The sequence below is a fragment of the Microcaecilia unicolor genome, chromosome 1, assembly GCF_901765095.1.
Source record: "Microcaecilia unicolor chromosome 1, aMicUni1.1, whole genome shotgun sequence".
Classification (NCBI taxonomy): Eukaryota; Metazoa; Chordata; class Amphibia; order Gymnophiona; family Siphonopidae; genus Microcaecilia; species Microcaecilia unicolor.
In genome coordinates, this window is record NC_044031.1 from 455,774,382 (window position 1) to 455,788,937 (window position 14,556).

At 48.8% G+C, this 14,556-nt stretch overlaps 1 protein-coding gene across 2 annotated transcripts in view; it reads left to right on the forward strand.

Annotated features, from left to right (window-relative positions):
• Window positions 1-14,556, forward strand: part of SMCHD1 (structural maintenance of chromosomes flexible hinge domain containing 1) — a 735,404-nt gene that overhangs the window by 570,192 nt on the left and 150,656 nt on the right. The window lies entirely within an intron of this gene.

Sequence of the window (14,556 nt, forward strand, 5' to 3'; positions counted from 1 at the left end):
TCTCTGTACCCCTCTTCCATCCAGCATCTTCTCTCTGGCTCTCCCCTGCTCTTTTCCATGGCCCCTCTTTCTCTCCCCATCTCTCTCTGGCTCTTCCCTGCTCTTTTCCATGTCCCTGGCTTTCCCCTGCTCTCTTCCATGTCCCCTTTTTCTCTCCCCATCTCTCTCTGGCTCTCCCCTGCACTTTTCCACTTTCTCTCTCTCTCCTCCAGCGTCCTCATGCATCTCTCCTCTCCCTCACGCATCCCACCTTTCTCTTCCCTCCCCTTCTTGCTTCCATCACTCTTACTCCTTTCTCCACACCTCCTTTTCCCATTCCCATACCCTGCCATTGCTTTCCTTCCTCCCTCTTCTCCTTAGATGTGGCATCTCACATCCTCCTCTCTCCACCCCCCTTTCCCTTTGGTCGGTCTGTCTGGCATCGCTTCCCCTCCCCCCCCCCCCCCCGGACTAGTGCGGTCCCGATCTTTACCCCCCCCCCCCCCCCCCCCGTCCCCCCGACTAGTATGGTGCCGCTCTCCCCCTCCGCTCCTGTCACGTCGTCTTTCGACGAGGCTTCCTGTTCCCGTAGCAGCAGCAGCAGCAATGATGTAAGCGCCGTTGCTTTCAGCCTGCCCCGGAAGCCTTCTCTGGACAGCGTCCCTCCTACGCGGGAAGCTGTTCAGAGAGTGCTTCCGGGGCAGGCTGAAAGCAACGGCGCTTACATCATTGCTGCTGCTGCTACGGGAACAGGAAGCCTCGTTGAAAGACGACGTGACAGGAGCGGAGGGGGAGAGCGGCACCGTACTAGTCGGGGGGAGGGGGGGGAGATGTTCACGAGCTGCACCCGCCCTTGCTGCACTTCTGGCTATACCGGGCGCCTATGCACAGTGTGTGTATGATGTTTCGGGGGGGGGGGGGGGGCGTGGAAGGAATGTGTGTCTGTGTCAGAGAGAAAGATGGTGTTTGTCCCTTGGAGAGTTTGTGTATGATGTGGGGGGTGGTGGGGAGGGTGGCAGAGTTTGTGTATGATGTGGGGGGGGGGTGGAGAGGGTAGCGGTATCTGTGTGTGAGTGTTTGGAGGGGGGACAATTGTTGGCGTGCGGGGTGGCGAGTAATTGTGTGTGTGGAGAGAGATCGTGTGTGTACGTGTGAGACAGGGAGGTTTTCTGGCAGGATGTCACTTTTTTTGTTCCTGTGTCAGAATGATGGGGGGGGGGGGGGTTAGATGTTGCATGAGTGTGTGTGCGTGGGTGATTAGTAAGGAGGAGTGCTTTAGATTTGGCTGGATTCTCTTGGGAGGAGAATACATTTGTGGCCAGAACTTCTTCCTGCTTCTGTGATTTTCTACAGCTGCAGCCACCAGTTACTTCTTCACATTCTGCTTGAGCTGTTTCTACCAGCTGTTTTGGGGGGGGGGGGGGGGGTTTCCGGCTGCCGCTTTTGACTGGGCCGGCGATCTGGCGGTTTATTTGGGGTTTTTTTTATTTTTTCGGGGCGGGCTAGAGTTTGTTTCGCAGTCCTGGGTGGGCGGGCTGGCGTTTGCGTGCGCGTTCCTGTGCAGGTGGGCTAGCGTTGGCGTGCTGTATGGCGCTGCGCTGCCTAGAGGGAGATGTGAGCGCCAAGCTGGGGATCCTAGCTGCACGCCGTAGGATGCGCGGGGCAGTAGCAGTGGCAACGTGGAGTGAGGGAATGGTGGTGATTTGGGGGGGAGTGGCGGGACACGGCGGGAGGGCGGAACAGGGCGCGAGGAAGTTAGCCAGCTGGCTGTTCAGATCAGCTGGGGTCCGAGGGCAGGGCTATGAGAGCGAGTGCGATTCCTGTGTTTGTTTCCTTCTCTTGACGTCGCGTTAGCTGTTCTCCGAGGGCGGGGCTATGAGAGCGAGTGCGATTCCTGTGGATCGTGTTGCTTTCTCGTGGTTCGTTAGTGTCGATGCTCATGTACCAGGAAGCGCACGAATGCCTCAAGGTTTTTGTCCACGCAGTCAGCTTCAGAACGTTGGAGGTGCTTTTTATTATATAGGGTATTATGCTGTTAGACTGTTCATTATAGTTCTTGTAGTTTCCTGGTTTGTTTTGCCAATCTTCTTTTTTTTTTATTGTTATCCACAACGATCCAGCATATGGTATTTGTGGAATATAAGATCCGTGTAACAGTAATGGGAGAATACCTGGTACAGGTAAGTATCTTCACTTTTTGAAAACCATATAATTGCATATCAATAAGTGAAAACTTAGGGGCCCTTATATTAAGGTGTCCAAAAAATGGCCTGTACTAGTGTAGGCGTGTGTATTGGACGCACACAGGTCCATTTTTCAGCATGCCTGCAAAAAAGACCTTTTTTTTTGGCCAAAAATGGATGTGCGGACTGAGACCATACCGCCACCCATTGACTTAGCGGTAAGTTCTCATGCGTTAACCAGGTGGTAATTGTGAGCGTTCTTACACTGCCAATTACCACCCGGTTAGCATCACGTGGTAGAAAATTCTATTTTCTGCTGTGCATTTTGTGCACCTACGCGTGTACAACGCGCATCAAATTAGAATTACTGCCCAGGGCACGCGGTAGCCGGGCAGTAGTTCTAATTTGATGCGCGTTGTACACGCGAAGGTGCCTACGTGCCTTAGTAGAAGGGCCCCTTAGAAACTAGAAAGCAGAAAAAGATCTGTATTAGACTCTTAATGGTTGAACAGTACTTTAAGAAATGAGAGATAAGGCCTTAATATTGGCACCACATGTGTGTTTAGAGGGCAATTTTGAAAGCCATTTCCATTAGTAAAAGTACTGTTTGTACCTGTGAAAATGTGCTTTTAGAAAATTGCTCACTGCTATATATGTACTTTCACTACAGCAACAGGGAAGCATTTGAGAATACATCCATTCTTAGAAGTACTCTCACATATAAGCAGGTATACTTCTTTTTTCTTAAACAATTTTCAAAGTGAAAGGACACATTTATTTTCATTTTGTAAATTTGTGCATCATCTGTGGGTAAAAACTACCTGTTGACATCAAACCCCTCTGGCCAGTCTTTAAGTTATTCCCTTAAGGAATAATTTTGATAAAACCTTTTTTTCTCTGTGGGCAAGCAGAATGGCAAGTTCTCTGATCTGGGTGATGCAGACTGATGCAGACTGACAGGATCCCCTGTGGGAATAAAAAGCTTCTCTTGCTGAGAGCTTTCTAGAAGTTTCATTAGAATCTACAAAGTTGTGCAGTGGTTCCCCTTATCAAACAGGACCTCTTAAGTTTATTTTCCATGGAGCTTATCTGATGTGTATCCCAGCTGGGGTAAATAAACGTTTTCAAAATACTTTGTTGCATTTTTTTTTGGGGGGGGGGCTCTGTTCCCTCTTAGTTTTCCTTAGTTAGGATATTTGGACATTTTCTTAAGTTTTAATATTTTTTCTACATTTCAACTGTAGATATAGTTATGCCTTCAGGAGCCATTCTTAAATTTGAAGAAAAATCTAAGGTAGTAGGAATAATATTAGATTCTAAGTTAAAATTTGATTATCAGATAAGTGGCTTGGTTAAGAAGTTTTTCTTTACACTGCGTTGTTTGAGGTCTATAAGATCAACACTGAGCCCTATGCATTTTAGAACTATTGCTCAAACTGTTTTATTGCCTCATCTAGATTACTTCTGCCCATCTGATATTTTGTGTTGGGAGGTATGCTGGTTTCTCCACTGTTAAATGATTTGCATTGGCTTAAGATCAATAGCCGTATCTTTTTTAAAACTTACTTCTCTAGTTTATAAAAGTTTGTTTGGGCTAAATGCTGAAACAGTAAGTTGACTATTATTTTTTTCAAACAGTAGACCTCACTCAAGAAGTAGGAAAAGATTGCTGCTAGATTTTCCATCTATAAAGAACGTTAACTGTAAATCTATTAGGGGGCGCTGCTGAGCACCATGTGAGAAGGACGTGTGTTAACCGAGCTCCCACCTAAGTCATTATAACTCAAGAAAAAGGAACTCTATTTTTTCTTTCTTATTCTGTACAATACTGTACAATAATCAACACGATAGTGTGATTATAAAAGATGACTTCAAATAAAGCAGGTAAAAGGAACAGAACAGAGCTTGCATCTCCACAAAAGAATACCGCCATTGATTCTGATGAAAATGCAGCAGCTATACTGGAAGAAATACGCTGCTTAAAAGAACTCATGTGTGAAACCAAAGGCGATGTCACAGAAATTAAAGAGGATGTTTCCACCCTTAAATTGGAATTATTGAGATTCAACAATAGAGTCAAAATCCTTGAAAACAAAGCTAAAGCAGCTGAAGAGAACATCAAAACACTTCAGCATCAATACAAGAGAATCACTATATGTCACGTTCTCAAAGCAGGAACTAGGTTTGTGAACCCTTGAGCCACTGTCGAGGAGCGGCAGCGGCAGGCAAATCACCCAAGCAGAAAGCAGTGCTGAACACAACAGGCAGGAACCACAGAATATAACTAGAAGAGGCTTTAATAGTAGACAGTAAACATTATCCAGTAGCACAGCAAGGTCAAAGGGGCCGGCAGCAAACACGGGTAATCCATAAACTAACCAGAGTCTATAGGCAGGCAGAAAGCAAAGTCCAGGTCCAGGCCAAGGGTCACAGGCACAGGAAGCAAGTAAAGTCAAAGTCCAGGAACAGGCAGGGTCCAACACAAAGGAAACTTTCAGAGGAACTCCAACAAACCACCAGGAACTCATGGATGACCTTTGATACCAAGGCAAGCAAGGCTCACAGAAGCTAATAAGCTCCTCAGCAGCTGACCCACAGCTGCAGTAAATCACCAGCCAAGTAAGGGTGCTGTTTTTGAACAACCCAGCAGAGCAAGGCTGGCAACCTGGAAAATCCGGACCGGACTCACTGAAGTCTGGAACATGGAAGACAGCAGAAAACAGTCCATAGCAGCCACCAGTTCTGGCCACCAGAGGGCAAGGAGAGCACCCACATGGAAAGCAGTACCCCCTCCTCAAGGCCCCCCCACTCTCCCGGGGAGATTCCGGTCTCCAGGGGTAACAGTGGTGAAACCGGGGGAGGAGTTTCAAAACATGACCATGGGTAGCTGGACTGGAATTCGGACTGGAAGCAAGACTGAACCTCGGACTGGCTTCAGGTTCTTGGCTGGAGCTCGAACTCGGAGCAGACTCAGCATCCTCTGGGCTGGAACTCAAAACAGCCTCAGACACTGGGAGGAAACCCAGAGCAGACTCAGGCACTTGGCTGGAACCCAGCACAGGCTCAGACGTTTGACTGGAAATCAGAGCAGCCTCCGGCGCTTGGCAGGATCTCAGAGCAGACTCAGACTCTGGGCAGGGACTCAGAGCAGGCTCAAGCACTTGGCTGGAACTCAGCGTGGACTCAGCAGGTTGGCTGGAGCTGGAACTTGGCTTGGACTCAGCAGCTTGGCTGGAGCTGAAACTCGGCTTAGAGTCCGTATCTTGGTTGGAACTGGAACTCAAACTGCTCCACACAAACTGCTGATAAGCCCTGAGCTTCGGAGTTTCACAACGCCTTCTTTCAGCGTCAGCTTCAGGAGTATCCCGCAGGGCTGGATCCAAGAGAAGTCTACAGCGGTATGCAAAGAGCATGGTAGCAGGATCAATAGCAGAGACTGGGTTTGCAGACAACCCAAGCCCCCAGACACGCTGTCTCTCCGCTGCAGCTTCAGGGGTATTCCTTAAGGCTGGATCAAAGAGAAGTTGTTCCCGGTAATCATGAAGCGTGATAAAACTATTAAGATCAGAAACTGGGTCAAGATCAAAATCCAAACTAGGTGCGGCACCCGGGCTGTGACCCGGATTGCAAACAGAGGAAAAAGTCATGGGCAGGAAACCCTGCTGGAAGGATGATTTCGCCGGGCTCATGGCCTTGGTATTCTGTCACGTTCTCAAAGCAGGAACTAGGTTTGTGAACCCTTGGGCCACTGTCGAGGAGCAGCAGCGGCAGGCAAATCACCCAAGCAGAAAGCAGTGCTGAACACAACAGGCAGGAACCACAGAATATAACTAGAAGAGGCTTTAATAGTAGACAATAAACATTATCCAGTAGCACAGCAAGGTCAAAGGGGCCGTCAGCAAACACGGATAATCCATAAACTAACCAGAGTCTATAGGCAGGCAGAAAGCAAAGTCCAGGTCCAGGCCAAGGGTCACAGGCACAGGAAGCAAGCAAAGTCAAAGTCCAGGAACAGGCAGGGTCCAACACAAAGGAAACTTTCAGAGGAACTCCAACAAACCACCAGGAACTCATGGATGACCTTTGATACCAAGGCAAGGCAAGCAAGGCTCACAGAAGCTAATAAGCCCCTCAGCAGCTGACCCACAGCTGCAGTAAATCACCAGCCAAGTAAGGGTGCTGTTCCAGAACAACCCAGCAGAGCAAGGCTGGCAACCTGGAAAATCCGGACCGGACTCACTGAAGTCTGGAACATGGAAGACAGCAGAAAACAGTCCATAGCAGCCACCAGTTCTGGCCACCAGAGGGCAAGGAGAGCACCCACATGGAAAGCAGTCACAAATGTGACACTATTAGAACGTGAACTGGAAGATGGTAATAACAGAGCAAGACGAAATAATATTCGTATACTTGGTTTACCTGAAACAATTGAAGGTTCTAATATGTCTTCGTTCCTGGAAAAATTCATACCTGAAATACTAAATATAAAATTCATTAAAGACTTTGAAATTGAAAGAGCACATAGAGTGCCGACTTACCGGAGCCCTCATGACAGATACCCGAGGCAAGTAGTGCTCAAAGTTCTCAGATATAATCAAGTATCTGAGATAATGCAACAAGCAAAACTCAAAGCTCCTATAAAATATGAAGGATCGACCTTGCATTTCCTTCCAGACCTCAGCAAGAACGCCATCAAGCAAGAAAAATCCCTCTTGGCCTTTCGTCCCAAGCTGAAAGAGTTAAATGCTAGATTTGTCATTTTTTATCCTGCACGTATGAGAGTCAGGATCAATAACAAAACCAAGGATTTCACAGAAGCTGAAGATCTGGCCAATTTCCTGGATGAAATATCCCCAAGCAAGATTGATGCATCTTGATAAATTGTTAATCAAGTTTCAATCCTTCTCCCCTGCTTACATGTGAACAGAGTCAGAGCCCTGGGCCAGTTGTTTTTCTCACACTTCAGATCAGTTTAAATGAATAGAGCTCCTGTTAAAGATGTTTACAAGATTTACTTTTTCTTGGAGTCAGGTTTCAAACTAAATCTTTCACTTTGAGAGTAACACAAAGAAGCTGAAGACCTGGCTAATTACCTGGATGAGTATCCTGACAAGTTGTTATCTAACAACTCTATCTCCGCTCTGCCTTCATTTATTTGTAGTTAGAATTGTCTACTACTATACTTAATAGAACAGCATTGCTGTTTAAATTTTCTTTGAGGTTGCTTACATGGTTCTTGGAAACAAATTTACATATAATCACAACTCAGTGACGATATATTTGTAAGTCAAATGTATTTATCATAAGCTTAAAAGTTGTAATGTCAGGTTTATTGTTTATTTTAACTTAACAATCTAAGATGGCAGTGCAAGCAGGACTATGCAGTCCACAACATGGCAGCACTCTTCTTCTCTCTTTTCCCGCGCTATTCTTTGAAGAAGCATGAATTCATACAAATATTAACACATCTAAAGCGCTCACCAAAACCGAATAGTCTAGTGTTTATGTCCTTGCCAGTGAAGAATACACGCTATTAGGGACAGTCTTCTATGCTGCCAAAATCATATTTTCTGGTTGCTGTGTACATAATAGTATAACATTTTGCTACCACGCTGCTCTCTAGCACAGCAGCGATTGTTAAACCTATCGCCATGATATCTGAAGAACTGAGACTGTACTACGCTTTATTTAAATGATCACAATACTAAACAAGCACATGCTATGTTTCTAATTAGATGAGAATAAGGTAATGCTGTATTAATATGCTGTCTTTAATGTTTCACTTAAACCCTGTTAACAGAGTTTATGGTGTTATTTAGATCATAATTTTTTTTTTGGTATTTCTTCCTGCGCTATTGCTTAGGGTAGCATACTCATATTAATATTAACACAGATACAGTGCTCATTAAACCTGAATAACATGCGCTTGTGCTCATGCCAGAGAATATTACATGTTATTAGGAACAAGTGTTATGATGTCAAAATCACTTTCCTCTGATAGCAATGCTTATAATATTATAAATCTTTTCTAACGAGCTGTTTTCTAGCACTGCAGCGCCTATCAAATTCAACAATGTGTTATATGGAAAACTGGGACTACACTGTGTATTATTAAGATGTTTGCAATACAAAAACAAACCTAGGGCTCGTCTAAGATCAGATGTGATCTAGGTAATGTTATATTAGAATGTTATTTTTGCGGTTTAATTACACTTTGAGGGCAGTGCTTGTGGTGTTATACAGTCAGCCATTAGGCAGCTTCTTTTTTTTCCCGCGCTGCCATATTAGATCTAAAAATCACACTATTGCTATTAAAATCACAGATCTCACCAAATTTAACAGCATGGGTAATGGAGTTTTCCCTCTCTCTGTGCTGAGTAAATGACATAGAGTGCAAACTTATCTGTGAATTGTTAAAATATAAGATTTTGCTAATTGAGTCAAAAACAATTACAACTTCAAAGACGTGGTTTAACTTTCTATTGCACTCTCTAGATTGCTATTAAGCCTCAGCGAAAGAACTTTAATGAGATTAACTCAGATGATTTACAATGCAACAGCAAGTACAAAACTATTATTTAAGATCCTTTTTCTGCTCTGTCTCCATATGAATGGAACTAGAATTGTTTGCTAATCATCTGAGCTAGATGTTATCTCTTACCAACTTGCCTTCTTGTTTAACATGACTCTTGCTGTTAAGATCACATACAGAGCTAATGACACTTTATCAATAAGACACAAATACAGTACTGATCAGCTAAATGGTATTTTACTGCCTAATTCATCCTTAACAGCAGAGTAGGGCAGTCATATTGGGGCAGGCTAGATTGTAGACCTATCTACAATCTCTGATATCAGATATGATTAAAAGACATATTTACAGCCAATATTACTATTTTACATATTAATATGCTCTTTTTCAAATGGTGGGAGTCTCATAGGTGTAACATTCTTTCTCTCACCTTAATATGTGCTTATCATCCTTTTTCATTACACTTGTGCTTATATTCTTGTTATTTTTGCACAAGATTAGCATCATTACATGTTCAGACTATTTTATCTCACAATTATCAAATATTGCTCGCTCTTTCTTTACAACTCAAGGAGTTTACATCAGGCTACGTCGTCAAGAATATTACATAAATAATTTCTATGGTAATTAAAATAATCTCTTTTAATGTAAAGGGTCTAAAAAATCCTATTAAGAAAAAAAAATCCTGAACTATATCACCAAATTAAACCCTGACATAATTATGCTACAAGAAACCCACCTATCAGATACTGAAGCTAATAAGATTTCCATAAAAAATTTCCTTCCTCCTATCTTTTCATCAGCAATTGGGAACAAAAATGGTGTCATGATTTTAATAAAAAAAAACATAAGGATTTAGTGTTCTCCGAGGACAAGCAGGCTGCTTGTTTTCACGACTGGGTGACGTCCACGGCAGCCCCCACCAACCGGAAGAAGCTTCGCGGGCGGTCCGCACGCAGGGCACGCCCACCGCGCATGCGCGGCCGTCTTCCCGCACGTGCGCGACCGTTCCCGCCAGTCCTTTCTTTTCCGCGCCTGGAGAGAGTCGTGCTGTTGCCGCTCTCTCTTCGTCAGCCCCGGAAAACCAATCGCGTTCGTCGCGAATTTGTTTATTTTTCGTTTATTTTGTTTCTGTTGCCGCGCGCTCCAGTTTTCTTTTCTTCAAAAAAAAAAAAAAGAGAGCACGCGCTTTATTTTTCCCTCGTTTCTAGCGGGGGCGTCACGTTGCGGCCTTGTGGCCGCGCGGTCGATTATTTTTCGAGGTGTGATTTACCGCCACCATCGACGACTTTAACTTCGCCGACGCGATTTTTCCGTCGATGTCCTCGAAGGTCCCGAGTGGATTTAAGAAGTGTGGTCGGTGCGGCCGGCCTATCTCGCAGACCGACACCCACGCTTGGTGCCTCCAGTGCCTCGGGCCGGAGCACAATATCAAGTCGTGTTCACTGTGTCTTGGTCTCTGGAAACGGACTCAAGTTGCGAGGCAAGTTCTTCGGGACCGTCTTTTTGGAACTTGCGCCGGCCCCTCGACGTCGACCTCGACGGCATCGGTATCGACGGCCGGTTCTTCGGTACCGGTATCGAGGCCCGAGAAATCGGCACCAATGGCATCGACCCCAGGAGCACAGGTCCCGTCGGCCCGCCGGTCCTCCGGTGAGGGTAGGGGTGAGAGGCCGCGTGGGCAATCGGCCCCGGTCACTCCCTCGGCCCATGGCCCTCGGGACCGAACCCTGTCTGACCCGGTTCCTCGGGACCGAGGGGGATCGACCTCCTCCTCCTCTATTCCACCTGGCACCGATGATGGGCACCGTAAGAAATCCAAAAAGCACCGTCATCGGTTGCCTTCGGTGCTCGGTACCGCTGAGGAGTCGACGCCGAAGCGTCCACGTCGGGAGGAGAGATCCCCTTCGGTTGTGGAGCTACCGACGCGTCAGGGTCCCAGCACTTCGGTGCAGTCTCCTGGACCTGAGCAGCTTCCGGCACTGACACCTCAACCGGCCCCCCCGTCTTTCCCGGCAGCGGGCCTGGACGAGTGCCTCCGAGCCATCATTCCTGGGATCCTGGAAGGGCTGATGCGCCGGGGGTGCTTGCGCCCTCGGCGCCGTTGACTGCGGCGCCGGCGAGCTCTAGCCCGGTGCCGAGGCCGTCGACACCGCCGCCGCTTGCGGCGCCGGTCTCGACCGCCACGCAGGTGGAGTCCCCATCGACGTCGATGGAGGGAGCTTCGTCCCCGCCGGCACGGGAGTCCACCGCTCGATGACACCGAGGCCTCGGTGCCTCGACGTCGAGCCAGGCCCGGTTAAGGACTCAGCTACATGAGCTTATGTCCGATACCGAGGAAGAGGCCTCGTGGGGGGAAGAGGAGGACCCCAGATATTTCTCCTCAGAGGAGTCTGCGGGTCTTCCCTCGGACCCCACGCCTTCACCAGAGAGGAAGCTCTCGCCTCCTGAGAGCCTCTCTTTTGCCTCCTTTGTATGGGATATGTCTATTTGCATTCCCTTCCCCGTGGTCTCTGTGGATGAGCCGAGGGCTGAGATGCTCGAGGTCCTCGACTATCCATCACCACCTAGAGAGTCCTCCACGGTGCCGTTGCACAATGTCCTCAAGGAGACACTGCTTCGGAACTGGATGAGACCGCTATCTAATCCCATCATTCCCAAGAAAGCAGAGTCCCAGTACAGAATCCACTCGGACCCAGAGTTAATGCGGCCCCAATTGCCCCATGACTCGGCGGTCGTGGATTCTGCTCTCAAGAGGGCACGGAGTTCGAGGGATACCGCCTTGGCGCCCCCGGGGCGGGAGTCTCGTACTCTGGACTCATTTGGGAGGAAGGCCTATCAATCCTCCATGCTCGTGACCCGCATCCAGTCATACCAGCTCTATACGAGCATCCACATGCGGAACAATGTGAAGCAACTGGTGGACCTGGTCGACAAGCTCCCGCCGGAGCAGTCCAGGCCTTATCAGGAGGTGGTCAGGCAGCTGAAGGCGTGCAGAAAGTTCCTGTCCAGGGGTATCTATGACACCTGTGACGTGGCATCTCGTGCTGCGGCCCAAGGTATAGTGATGCGCAGGCTCTCATGGCTGCGTGCCTCTGACCTGGACAACCGCACCCAGCAGAGACTGGCCGACGTCCCTTGCCGGGGGGATAATATTTTGGTGAGAAGGTCGAGCAGCTGGTGGACCAACTGCATCAGCGGGAAACCGCCCTCGACAAGCTCTCCCACCGGGCGCCTTCAGCATCCACCTCAGCAGGTGGACGTTTTTCCCGGGCCCGGCAGGCTGTGCCCTATTCTTTTGCAAAGCGTAGGTACACCCAGCCGGCCCGAAGGCCTCGTCAGGCACAGGGACAGCCCCAGCGCGCTCGTTCTCGTCAACAGCGTGCGCCTAAGCAGCCCCCTGCGCCTCCACAGCAAAAGCCGGGGACGGGCTTTTGACTGGATCCACGGGAACATAGCCGCCCTCAAAATGTCCGTACCGGACGATCTGCCGGTCGGAAGGAGGTAAAAATTTTTTCACCAAAGGTGGCCTCTCATAACCTTCGACCAGTGTGTTCTCCAAATAGTGCGGTGCGGATACGCCCTGAATTTGGCCTCCCTGCCACCAAATTGTCCTCCGGGAGCTCAATCCTTCAGCTCCCATCACAAGCAGGTACTTGCAGAGGAACTATCCGCCCTTCTCAGTGCCAGTGCGGTCGAGCCCGTACCACCCGGGCAAGAAGGGCAGGGATTCTATTCCAGGTACTTCCTTGTGGAAAAGAAAACAGGGGGGATGCGTCCCATCCTAGACCTGAGAGGCCTGAACAAATTCCTGGTCAAAGAAAAGTTCAGGATGCTTTCCTTGGGCACCCTTCTTCCAATGATTCAGAAAAACGATTGGCTATGTTCCCTGGATTTAAAGGACGCATACACTCACATCCCGATACTGCCAGCTCACAGACAGTATCTCAGATTCCGCCTGGGCGCACGGCACTTTCAATATTGTGTGCTGCCCTTTGGCCTTGCCTCTGCCCCACGAGTGTTTACAAAGTGTCTCGTGGTGGTAGCGGCGTACCTACGCAAGCTGGGAGTGCACGTGTTCCCATATCTCGACGATTGGCTGGTCAAGAGCACCTCGGAGGCAGGAGCCCTCCGGTCTATGCAGTGCACTATTCAACTTCTGGAGCTGCTGGGGTTTGTGATAAATTACCCAAAGTCCCATCTCCAGCCAACAGAGTCTCTGGAATTCATAGGAGCTCTGCTGAATACCCAGACGGCTCGGGCCTTCCTTCCCGAAGCGAGGGCCAACAACCTCCTGTCCCTGGCTTCGCAGACCAGAGCATCTCAGCAGGTCACAGCTCGGCAGATGTTGAGACTTCTGGGTCATATGGCCTCCACAGTTCATGTGACTCCCATGGCTCGTCTTCACATGAGATCTGCTCAATGGACCCTAGCTTCCCAGTGGTTTCAGGCCACCGGGAATCTAGAAGATGTCATCCGCCTCTCCACCAGCTGCCGCACTTCACTGCTCTGGTGGACCATCCGGACCAATTTGACCCTGGGACGTCCATTCCAAATTCCGCAGCACACGAAAGTGCTGACGACGGATGCATCTCGCCTGGGGTGGGGAGCTCATGTCGATGGGCTTCACACCCAGGGTCTGTGGTCCCTCCAGGAAAAGGATCTGCAGATCAACCTCCTGGAGCTCCGAGCGATCTGGAACACACTGAAGGCTTTCAGAGATCGGCTGTCCTGCCAAATTATTCAAATTCGGACAGACAATCAGGTTGCAATGTATTACACCAACAAGCAGGGGGGCACCGGATCTCGCCCCCTGTGTCAGGAAGCCGTCGGGATGTGGAGTTGGGCCTGCCGGTTCGGCATGCTTCTCCAAGCCACATACCTGGCAGGCGTAAACAACAGTCTGGCCGACAGACTGAGCAGAGTCATGCAACCGCACGAGTGGTCGCTTCATTCCAGAGTGGTACGCAAGATGTTCCGAGAGTGGGGCACCCCCTCGGTGGACCTTTTCGCCTCTCAGACCAACCACAAGCTGCCTCTGTTCTGTTCCAGACTTCAGGCACACGGCAGGCTAGCGTCGGATGCCTTTCTCCTCCATTGGGGGACCGGCCTCCTGTACGCTTATCCTCCCATACCTTTGGTGGGGAAGACCTTACTGAAGCTCAAGCAAGACCACGGCACCATGATTCTGATAGCGCCCTTTTGGCCCCGTCAGATCTGGTTCCCTCTTCTTCTGGGGTTGTCCTCAGAAGAACCGTGGAGATTGGAGTGTTTTCCGACTCTCATTTCGCAGAACGACGAAGCGTTGCTGCACCCCAACCTTCAGTCCCTGGCTCTCACGGCCTGGATGTTGAGGGCGTAGACTTCACTGTGTTGGGTCTGTCTGAGGGTGTCTCCCGTGTCTTGCTTGCCTCTAGGAAGGATTCCACTAAAAAGAGTTACTTTTTCAAGTGGAGGAGGTTTGTCGTTTGGTGTGAGAGCAAGGCCCTAGAACCTCGTTCTTGCCCTGCACAGAACCTGCTTGAATACCTTCTGCACTTATCAGAGTCTGGCCTCAAGACCAACTCAGTAAGGAATCACCTTAGTGCGATTAGTGCTTACCATTATCGTGTGGAAGGTAAAGCCATCTCTGGAGAGCCTTTAGTCGTTCGATTCATGAGAGGCTTGCTTTTGTCAAAGCCCCCTATCAAGCCTCCTACAGTGTCATGGGATCTCAACGTCGTCCTCACCCAGCTGATGAAACCTCCTTTTGAGCCACTGAATACCTGCCATCTGAAGTACTTGACCTGGAAGGTCATTTTCTTGGTGGCAGTTACTTCAGCTCGTAGGGTTAGTGAGCTTCAAGCCCTGGTAGCTCATGCT